Source organism: Nicotiana tomentosiformis, chromosome 3 (genome assembly GCF_000390325.3).
Source record: "Nicotiana tomentosiformis chromosome 3, ASM39032v3, whole genome shotgun sequence".
In the NCBI taxonomy this organism is placed as follows: domain Eukaryota; kingdom Viridiplantae; phylum Streptophyta; class Magnoliopsida; order Solanales; family Solanaceae; genus Nicotiana; species Nicotiana tomentosiformis.
This window is the reverse complement of record NC_090814.1, coordinates 63273785-63285083: the sequence shown is the minus strand read 5'-3', so window position 1 is coordinate 63285083 and position 11299 is coordinate 63273785. Positions and strand designations below refer to the sequence as shown.

General features: G+C 36.2%; 1 long non-coding RNA gene across 1 annotated transcript; it reads left to right on the top strand.

The window, feature by feature from the left end:
- The first annotated feature begins 7842 nt into the window (after positions 1–7842).
- On the top strand, positions 7843–9887 carry LOC117276775 (uncharacterized). Its single transcript, XR_011415157.1, has 2 exons — positions 7843–8256; positions 8927–9887. It is a non-coding gene; the product is annotated as an uncharacterized lncRNA (long non-coding RNA).
- Positions 9888–11299: the final 1412 nt, after the last annotated feature.

The window sequence follows — 11299 nt, the reverse complement described above, 5'->3', positions numbered from 1 at the left end:
CCAACACTACAGCTAGGCAAGCCAACAAATAAATTAAACATATATCAATAATTTTTAAAAAATTTCTAAGAAATTTTATTATTTTACTAGCAATGTTCAAGAAATTAAAAAAGATACCGATTACCTTAAATCCAAGAAAAATAGTACAATTCTAAATTCTACCAATATGTGTGCCAAGATCTGGTGTCACAAGTGTATGAGCATCTATTAAATTTTACAAAACTATAAATACTGTATGAAATGAAATAGACAGAATGTAAATATAAGAAGAGACACTGGTAGCTGCAGAACGGCTCAGAAAGGCAGATCACCACTATGCCCCTGGATAACGTGGGTATAAGATGATAGGTCCCCCACTAGTACTTGTCTCAGGTCATGCACAAAAAGTACAGCAAGTGTAGTATGAGTACGTAAACAACGTGTACCCAGTAAGTATCAAGTCTAATCTCGAAGTGGTAGAGATGGGATGGCCGACTTTGACACTCACTATGGGTCAATAATTATAATTGAAATAAAACTAGAATATCTAAATCAGCATGATTCACAGAATATAACAATAATTTATTTAACCAGTAGAAGTAATTAAATTTCTTCAATTCCAATAAATTTTTAATTTATCAAGTAATCTCAGTTACAGGAATAACAACAATTCCTTAGCAAGCAGGGATAATAATTCTTTAAATTCCAAGGATTTCCAATTTATCAATTAGCTTCACAAGCTGCAATAAACTGTCAAAGTATCGTGTAATTATTATTATTAAGCACGATTTCTGTCGAGGTCGTACGGCCCGATCCAGAGTGTCGTGTACACTGCTACGGGACGTGCGGAACGATCCATAGATGCATCTATCCTGCCGAGGAGGTCGGCCCGCTCCACAAGAAAGGAGGATATTTTTTTATGTACCTCTGAAAAGAGAGTATATTTATTATAAGATAAATTCGGGAGGAAGAACAATTTCTCTTAACAATTAATTAATTTAAACAGAAAATCAAGTATATGAGATTTTCATCCTTTAATATTTTTATCTAACAATTCACAATATATATATATATATATATATATATATATTTATATCAAATAATATTAATTAAACAAAGAATACAATTTACACAAGTAATTCATGCTTTGAGTCCTAAACTACCCGGACTTTAGAATTAATAGTAGATACGCACGGACTCTCGTCACCTCATGCGTACGTAGCCCCCACAATTAGCAATAATTATTACTTTAATTACCTATGGGGTAATATTTTCCTCACAAGATTAGACAAGAGACTTACCTCGTCTTGCTCCAATTTAATCCACGAGTAGACCCTTTCCTCGATTATCCAACTCTTTCTGGCTCGAATCTAGCCAAAATAATTCGATACAATCACTAAAAATGATAGGAATCAATTCCATAAGAAAATACTACATTTTCAATAAAATTCTGAAATTAATTAAAAATTAGTCTGTGGGACCCATGTCTTGGAATCCGATGACACATTAAATTACGAGTCTGGCCCTTCGATCATGGCCTCGATCCTGGCATCAAGCATGGGCCTTCGATCATAGCCTCGATCATGGCATCGAGGTTGGTCCTTCGATCAGGGCCTCGATCATGGCATCGAGTCTGGGCCTTCAATCATGGACTCGATCATGGCATCGATCCTGAGCCTCGTCTCTGGCTTCGACCCTGGCCGTCGACCCTGGACTCGATCACAGCCCAGAATATCCAGCACAAGAGAAATATTGCAGCAACTTTTTAAGTCCAATGTTTTATCCGTTAACCATCTGAAACTCACCCGAGGCCCTCGGGACCTCAACCAAATATACCAACAAGTCCTAAAACATCATACGAACTTATTTGAAACCTCAAATCATATAAAACGATGCTAAAATCACGAATCATGCTCCAATTCAAGCTTAATGAAACTTAAAATTTCCAACTTCTACATTCGATGTCGAAACCTATTAAATCAAGTCCTATTGACCTCAAATTTTGCGCTCAAGTCATAAATGGCATAGCAGAGCTATAAAAATTTTCAGAACTAGATTCCGACTCCGATATCAAAAAGTCAACTCCCTCGTCAAACTTCCAAACTTAAATTCATATTTTAGTCATTTCAAGCCTAATTTAACTACAGACTTCCAAATAAAATTTCGAACACGCTCCCAAGTCCAAAATCACCATACAGAGCTGTTGGAATCATCATAATTCTATTCTAAGGTTGTTTTCTCAAAATGTTGACCGAAGTCAAACTTGCCCTTTTAAAGCCAACATAAGGAACCAAGTGTTCCTATATCAACCCAAACACTTTCAAATCCATAACCAACCATCCCCGCAAGTTATAAATCATTAAAAGCACATACGGAAAGTTTTATTTTAGGGAACAGGGTTCTAAAAGTTAAAATAACTGGTTGGGTCATTACACCTGTCTTCTTGTGGAGCGGCCTGAACACCTCGGCAGGGGATAGATACATCTATGGTTCGTGCCGCTCGACCCTCGGTAGTGTACATATTTTTCTGGATCGGGCCGTACAACCTCGGCATAAATCATGCTTAATAATACTTGGTGCCAAACCATACCTTATATTATGTTGTGGTTTGAAAGGTTATGATTTGTAAAGAAAGTGATCTATCTAGGATTATTAAGAATTGTGGAAGAACTATTTGCTCCTGCTTGTTGATGAGTTATTATTATTACTTACATTACTCGTGTTATTTAGAAATTTCTATATTCATAATTCTTGCCCATAGTAAGTGTTGAAGTCAAGCCCTCGTCACTACTTCTTTGAGGTTAGACTTGATACTTACTGGGTACATATTGCGTATGTCACGACCCAAACTGATGGGCCGGGACGAAAGTGGTATCAGAGCAGTTCTGTCCTAGAGGGTCTACAAGTCGTGTCTAGTAGAGTCTTGTTAACGGGGTGTGTTGTGCACCACACTTATAAGCAGGAGGCTACAGGGCATTTAGGACTGTCACTCTTTCTTCTTACTCTAGATCGTGTGGTGGAGCTCAGTTGTAAGAACTTAATTTCCTAAACTCTATCTTATTGATAATACGATGATGCTTATATCCAGAAAGACGGTTGGTAAGAGATATAGTTGTGGAAGAGTTGAGTCATAGGAACTCAATTTTTGCATCATGCTTATGATGGATAAATATGATATATTTAGCAGATCATGTGTGTACTAAGATGTGTAAACTTCTTGATAAGGATCCCTAAGTCAAGAATGTCTATCCACTCTTACGGTAAAAAGAAATAAGAGAATTGGAAGGTAGACACAATTTTTAGCAAGTAAAAGAAGCAAGACGAAAAAGGGTACGAGATACCCAGCTAATAAAGATTATCGCAGAGGAATATAAGCCTTTTGAGTTACCTTCAACAATAATAGAGGTATGCACAATTGGCCACACCTATCTCATTTATGCCTTATGGGGGCTAACAGGTATAGTTTAAGAAAAGGACGGGATATCAGGATCCAGCTGTGGTTAGAGTAACCCAAAATGGCGAATGGATTGTTTGTGTTAGTTAATATTTCCGAAGGATATTACAAAGGTGCTAATAGATCTTCTTGTGAGGCACCCAGATGGTACACTCTAGAATATTACAATTAGATGTGAATACTAGCATGATAGAAAAAATTCAAAAGATAGGCACTGAAATCCTAGAAGGGATAAATATTACCTTAGTGTGGCTCACGTCCCTAGTAGAGCGAGAACGTTGAGCAACCCGAAGAGCCACTGGATGGAGCAAAGGGGAGCAAAAAGCAAAAAAATGTCTTGTTCGAGTTTTCAGAATAAAGTGATAAACATAAATGTTAGCGGAAAATAAGAAAAGAGTTAATGAAGCATTATGAGTAAGATGTGATACATGTATGACAACAGTAGATAAAAAAGATGACAATATTACAGAATCTATAGTCAAGTGAAGGAAAGGACGAGAGGTAACATGCCTTGAGATAACAAAAGAGTATAGTCCATAAAGTCATATCCTCATTTCGAGAAATACGTTCGTGACTCCAACGCGACTACCAAAAGGAAAAATTAGACCCCAGAGTAATAAGAAATCAGCATGGACTGATGAATAAGATAAACTAAGCATGAACTAGGGACTGAGTAATAGTCGGCATCATGAGAATTTCAGAGATTACGTCCCGTCGATAATAGAATGGAGGACAGAAGAATGCCCTTTAAAGGTCATTAAGGAAGACGCTTCCCCAAAGCAAGCAAGGTGAGTAAAGTTAAGCTTAAGGGATTGTATGTTCCAATTACACTAAGTGTCACCCTCGCGAGAGAGGAATTTTGTTATCCTTGGTACATAAGGATTACTATAAGGCGAGTAAGGATCATCGATGATGTAAAAATATGCCAAAGATGAGAAGGTAAAACATGTATACGTAGATCATATTAACACTAAATCTTAGTGCTCCCTAAAGGGGGGAATATGGAGTGATGTGGCATTAAGTCAAAATTAAGTGGTTCTAGTAATTATGGAATGGTAAAGGAAGAATGCGATAAAAATAAAAAAGGAGTGAGCTTGCACTTGCCCAAATCCTACAAATATGCTACGATTCCAGAACATTATGTAAGCACGACGTCAAGGAGAAGAAGTAAGGGTTTCTGCCCGAGATGTTATTGATAAATAAGGTGCCAGTGCGAGACTTAAGTTAATGCAATGAAATAATACAAGAAAGATTATGCGGAATATTGATATGAGAATAGGCCAACGAGTAGGTAGTAATTGAATCAGGAAGAGCCTAGTTATGGCTAAACAAGAGGTTACAAACAAGTCAGTGGATCGTGCTAAATAAACATAGTAAAACCCAATATAGTGAATTCAGCAGGAAAAAAATCAAAATGTGATATTCAAGATCATATGGGTTGTGTGGAATTTCAGTATGTGTGGTCACTAAGATAAGCCAAGTATTCATGCAATAAGCAGCATAACGACCATGAAAAGTAATTGCTTACATTTAAAGAAAGATAAGAAGGAACGGAAGGAATTATTCGATCAATAATCCAGAGTTAATTATATTATGAACGCACTTAAGATTTCGGAGTATTATCCATGCAGCATATATATTGCCAATCATACAGCCATAGAAGACTCCGGTATAAGTTAAAAGAAATAACAGAGTCCAGGTCATAGATGAAGAATTGAATTATTAGAAGATTGTGTCATGGATAGTCCATAGCGCCCATGAAAGGCTAAGGTAATAACTAATCCCAAGAGCCGCATATCGGAAGATAGTTTAAGCCTACATGAAGGCTAATCAGAAGGAAGAGGAAACTAAAGAGTTACATTAACTCAGTAAATCAGGAGTCTAATTATTGGACCAAGAAAATTTTAGACCTCATGATTGAGAACATTGCAGGATCACTCTTAAATACAAGAGAGATAGTACATTAGCCATATTCTATAACAGCTCTACCATAAAGCCAGTCAGAAAAGTACCAGCCTTATAAGAAATCAGTATGAAGCTCCCACCAGATTGTGTACGCACCACGGGTGCAAGTATTATAATAGAGCTTCAAGTTGTGGATATGAATTATACCTATGTGAAAGGAAAGTCATGAAAAAGATATAAGATGTGATGCGAGATTTTAAGGTAAGTAAGGTAAAAGTGAACAACCTACGAGATACTTAAATTCAGAAGGTTGGGAATAGTCCGTACTACGGATAGACGGCTAGAAGCGCGGGGATTCAGTATCCAGGAATGATAGCGGCGTCGTCTGTGACATATCTCCCGGTCGATGATTTCTAGGTATCGAGAGGTCCAGTTACGAGAGTAAAGAAGAGTTAGAAATGATGTGATGTCTCGCTTGATGTTCCAGAATAACACAAGGAAATCTATGGTGCAAGCAAGTTGAAGGAAGGTTGCGAACAATATAAATAGATAAGTGTAGGTCGCAAGCTAAAGTATGGTAAAGAGACAAGGTTTTAGGAAGACATGAGTATGGATAAGAAATGGCAAATATGGATAAATCCTCAGGATTAAGCCAGTGAAAACAAGAGAGATGATGGTTTATCTAAGATATAGAAATCTCAGTATAGCTTGAATGAACTCAAAGGAGTCTAAGACTAATAGCATTTAAAAGGAATAGAATGTTGCCTTGGTAGTAAAATGAGGGTATACTTGTGATAAATGAAGGGTGACGTTTGGACCTTCGATTGAGTGATAATTTGAAGGAATTTCATGAATTGTATAGGATTAAAATACCCACGTAAGTGAGTCACATTGGGATGCTATAAAGTATGGTTATTGAAGTACAGTATCGCCGCTAAGTGGATCAGAAAAATCACTTTGAATATTCCTCGATGCAACGTAAGCCCTAATGGTAATGTTTTACGTAAGAAGTTTCAAGATATCAGTGGTAGATTGTAAGATCAACATTGAGGTGAATCGATAATGGATGGTTAAAAGATACAAAGTACGAGACAAGATTAGGCCATCAGTCTTAAGATGTACAGTAATGAAGAAACGTTAAAAGACTTAGCTTCATGCATATAAGATAAGCAATGAGAGTAACCTGGAGTTTGGTAGTAGACCTCAATAACGATTAATCGAAGTAAGAGTTATGGTATAGTATGACCTACCTAGAGTAACGATAATGGATGGTTAAAAGATACAAAGTACGAGACAAGATTAGGCCATCAGTCTTAAGATGTACAGTAATGAAGAAACGTTAAAAGACTTAGCTTCATGCATATAAGATAAGCAATGAGAGTAACCTGGAGTTTGGTAGCAGACCTCAATAACGATTAATCGAAGTAAGAGTTATGGTATAGTATGACCTACCTAGAGCAGTAAAGTCATACGGATGAACAAACGGATCTATGAAATAAGATATAGCAATATCCGTAAGTTCAATAAAGTACCGAGCGAAGAACTTCAGTATACTTATAAATGCCCAGAGGAACATCTTATTTGCAAAGTGAGGTCTAGAGATTGGCTAAAAGTTGTAGGAAGAAGGAGAGAGGATTCGCATAGGCACACTTACAAAGTCAGAGTCGTACAAGCTGGATGATAAAATGTAGCAACAGTTACAAGATTGGAAGGATTCCGACCACGAGTCGTGGTATGAGAAAGAGGCCTAAAGGGGGCAATGCCCTGGTCTTTGGGATTCATTCACAGAACAGTTGCCTAGATGGCAAGAGGAGTACTACAGTATTCGCAAGAGCTATGGGTTATGAGAATGATAAGTGTATCAGTCAACATTCGAGGATGAATGTTCCAAAGGGGAGAATAATGTTACACCCCATATATTTTTTGTACGTGAAAGTACGCCATAAATAAATTGGTGAAAGCTCGAAAATGAGATGTTACATCCCGCATTTTTGTACGTTAAAGTTTCGTCGTAAGTTAATCGATGTAAGTTCAGGAATGAGATTATTTTTGAATTATAAGTATTATGCTATTTCAAATAAGTGATAAGTAATTTCTTGAAGGTGAGAGGGTAAGCAAATCAAAGAAAATGAGTTTCGTCGAAGTTTGACATTTTGAGATAAAATATGGTCCGAGCTATAATACCCCGTATTTATGGACTAATGCCATACAAGGTACCACATGACCATGATAGTAAGGTGTATAAGGTATGTAAAAGTGAGTAGTATTTTAAGTTGAGGTAATTCGTAATTATGTGAGTAATTGATTAATTATTGGATAATAGGAGATTATCCAGTTAATTAAGGAATTATTGGGTGATTAATTAAAGAATTGGGTAAGATTAACCCCCCCCCCCCCCTCACGTGGCAGCGAATGCCTTAGGTAGTAGTGACTCTTACTTCAATAGGTTAGGTGGCTTATTTAGATGATTTTGTGACATTGACATTAGCCATTAAACATGAGGTTCAAATTATGTCCACGTTGTTTGAAGGAGCACCAGTTTTGGATGATATATTTTGCACTTGTTAAGGGTTATATTGCCAAATATGAGCTACAACAATTAGATACGCTCAAATAGATGTATCATCTACAACTTCTGAGGAGCACAATTAGTATCTCCCTTGGATATATCATTAATTATCAGACTTCTTGGACAAATAAGCTTGCGAAGCCTCTTCAATAGTGTCAAGAGTGCATAACCGTACTTTCTTATGCCTAATTCGGTCTGTAATCAAAGCACCATATCTCCCGTTCTTTTGCTAACGGATGGAGCTCCATAGCTCATTTGAAACTTCACAACACAATATAGCATGAGATTTTGCAAGTTTTAGGTAGTATAGTGCAATCTTTTTCACGAGAATCGGTTCAGGTATTTTAAGGTAATCCTTTTTTTCTTTTGGCATGGTTCAAAGATACAAATGAAACGAGCAAAATACGCAACTTTCATAAACGACTCTATTCATAGAAATACTAGGGGTTTCTTTATTCTTGATTCCCCATGTGAATTATTATTATATCTTATGTTCATGGGTCTCAGAAAAATACGCATTTGATAAAGTTTCTCCGAAAGTCATACTGATTTTAATGACATTCCGAGAAATCTTATTAATATATTTCTTATGCATTTCATGCATTTGTACATATACATTGACCCATGACCAGATGACGTTATATACGTGTATATTATATGTATACGGGATATGAGAAAAGGTTATGGCGTTAAATACGCACCACCACCTGATCAGCTTGTATACATTGATGATGTTGCCCACAGTGGTTGAAATGATATGATGGGATGCCCTCAGAGGCTTGATGATGTTATGAACGCATATACCCATGCATGGTATGACATTTATACGCATATGCATGACATTATAAAAATGAAATGATTCACAGAGCTATGCAGACGTACATGTCGAGTCTTTTACTCCATGTTTCTCTCATGTCTATTATTTACTGATTTTCATTCCTTACATACTCGGTATATTATTTGTACTGACGTCCATTTGGCTTGGGGACGCTGCATTTTATGCCCGCATGTCTCGATAGACAGGTCGAGAGTCCTCCAAGTAGGCGATCAGCTCAGCGGAAGATGTTGGTGCACTCCATTTACTCCTGAGTTGCTTGTTTGGTCAGTATAATTTAGATGTGTATTGTTTGGTATGACGGGGCTTTGTCCCGAACTTTATGACATTTATGCACTCTTAGAGGCTTGTAGACATATGTCGTGTACGTGAAAGATTGTACGGCCTTGTCGGCCTATGTTTTGAGTTTATAAATGATCATGTTGGCCTTATAGACCCATATATCATGTGTATATGATGATGTAATAAGAAAGATACGTTATATTGGTACCCGGTTGAGTAAGGTACCGGGTGCCCGTCGCGACCCATCGGTTTGGGTCATGATAGCTTATGTACTCACGCTACACTTCTGCACTAACCGTGCAGGATCTGAGGCAAATGCATCTGGCGGTCATACCTGCGCGCGTCCCAGATATCCCGAGGTCTAGTGGTCAGCTGCTTCCCGAGCAGTTATGCAATTCCTAGAGTCTCTATTCTGTATTTATATTTTGTCTACTCTATTTCGGACAGTAGCTAGAGTTTTGTATATTTTAATAGTTGCTCATAAACTTGTGACACCAGGTCTTGGAAATTATACTAGTAGACACATGTTGATTTTGATTATCTATTTCCTCTCATTTACTCTTAAATAGTCTATTGGGTCGTGATAGCTTATGTACTCACGCTACACTTCTACACTAACCGTGCAGGATCTGAGGCAAGTGCATCTGGGGGTCATACCGGCGCGCGTCCCAGATATCCCGAGGTCTAGTGGTGAGCTGCTTCCCGAGCATTTATGCAGTTCCTAGAGTCTCTCTTCTGTATTTATATTTTGTCTACTCTATTTCGGACAGTAGCTAGAGTTTTGTATATTTTAATAGTTGCTCATAAACTTGTGACACCAGGTCTTGAAAATTATGCTAGTAGACACATGTTGATTTTGATTATCTATTTCCTCTCATTTACTCTTAAATAGTCTATTACTCACTTTTATGGAAAAAAAAATCGCTTCTTATTTGTTCAAACATTAAAAATCAATTATTTCTAAATTGTTAAAAAAAACAATCACGTGATTAGTTCACTATAGGCTTGCCTAGCAGTAACGTCGGGCGCCATCATGGCCTACAGGAGAAATTGGGTCGTGACAACAACAACGCAAAAGAAATCAAGCAAAAGAAAAATAAAATATAAATCAGACAAGTGGAAAGATATTTACCAAACTGGGACTCAAGAATAAAGTCTATAGAAGATTAAATATTCAAAAGGATAAATCTAAATTATATGAAAGAAAACATATTCAATACATTGAAATTTGCTACTCATAATCACTAGAATACTTTGTGTCTTGCTAATGAAGATACTTGAAATAACTTAGTTTATGTAGAAGTAGCATAATCAGTTTTAGGAATTAGTATTTTGAGTTTAATTACTTGTTGGCTTGTAACAATTTTCATAATTCTAAGGCACAAAGAAAAATATAATGCATTATTATTTTTAAACTTACTATATAAATATATTTTTCACATATAAAATTTATTCGGTAAGGTTCGGTATTTTTCGGTTTATTTTTATAAAATAAAAAACTTACCCTAATTATCAGTGCGGTTATAGATTTATATAAAACTTACGATTTTTTTTAAAAGAAACCTAAAAATCGATTCGGTACGGTATGGTTTAGTCGGTTTACGAATATTCATCGACACCCCTACTTGTATGGAATAACACGTGCAACGTATCAAGAAAGTAGTATAGTCAATAATTAGATAAACTAGAATAGTCATAGACGTACAAACTTTTATGCGTCAACATTTATACTAATTTCAATAATTATACGATACATTGCAATACGTTATTTTAACTTATTTATACTAATTTCAATAATTATATGATGCATTCCAATACGCTATTAACTTATTATTATTAAATTATAATTAATTTAATATTTTTTTATCTTAATGTATTACTTAAATATAAATAAATGGTCTCAGCATCCCCTCCTTTCTCAAATTTCGTCGTTAAGCTCTTCCCACTGAAACAATTCCCTTTGTTATCTTTTCTGGAGTTCCCTATTATTCGTTTTTAAAAAATCAAAACAGGAAAAATACTCATCTCTATCAATCCATGTATATACAGTGGCCTACATCCCACTTTCTTTCTTTCTTTATTTATTTGGGTAATTACTTTCTTTCTTGTTGTTCTTATTCTATCAGTCTTTTCAAGGGCGGATCTATAGCCCAATGTATGAGGCACGTGAACTCATGGTCTTTCCGCTAAATTAGGTATTTTATGTACATATTTTGCAGAATTGATTTAATATTATTTATTGGCACTCATGCTCTATAAAGACTAAATGATGCAC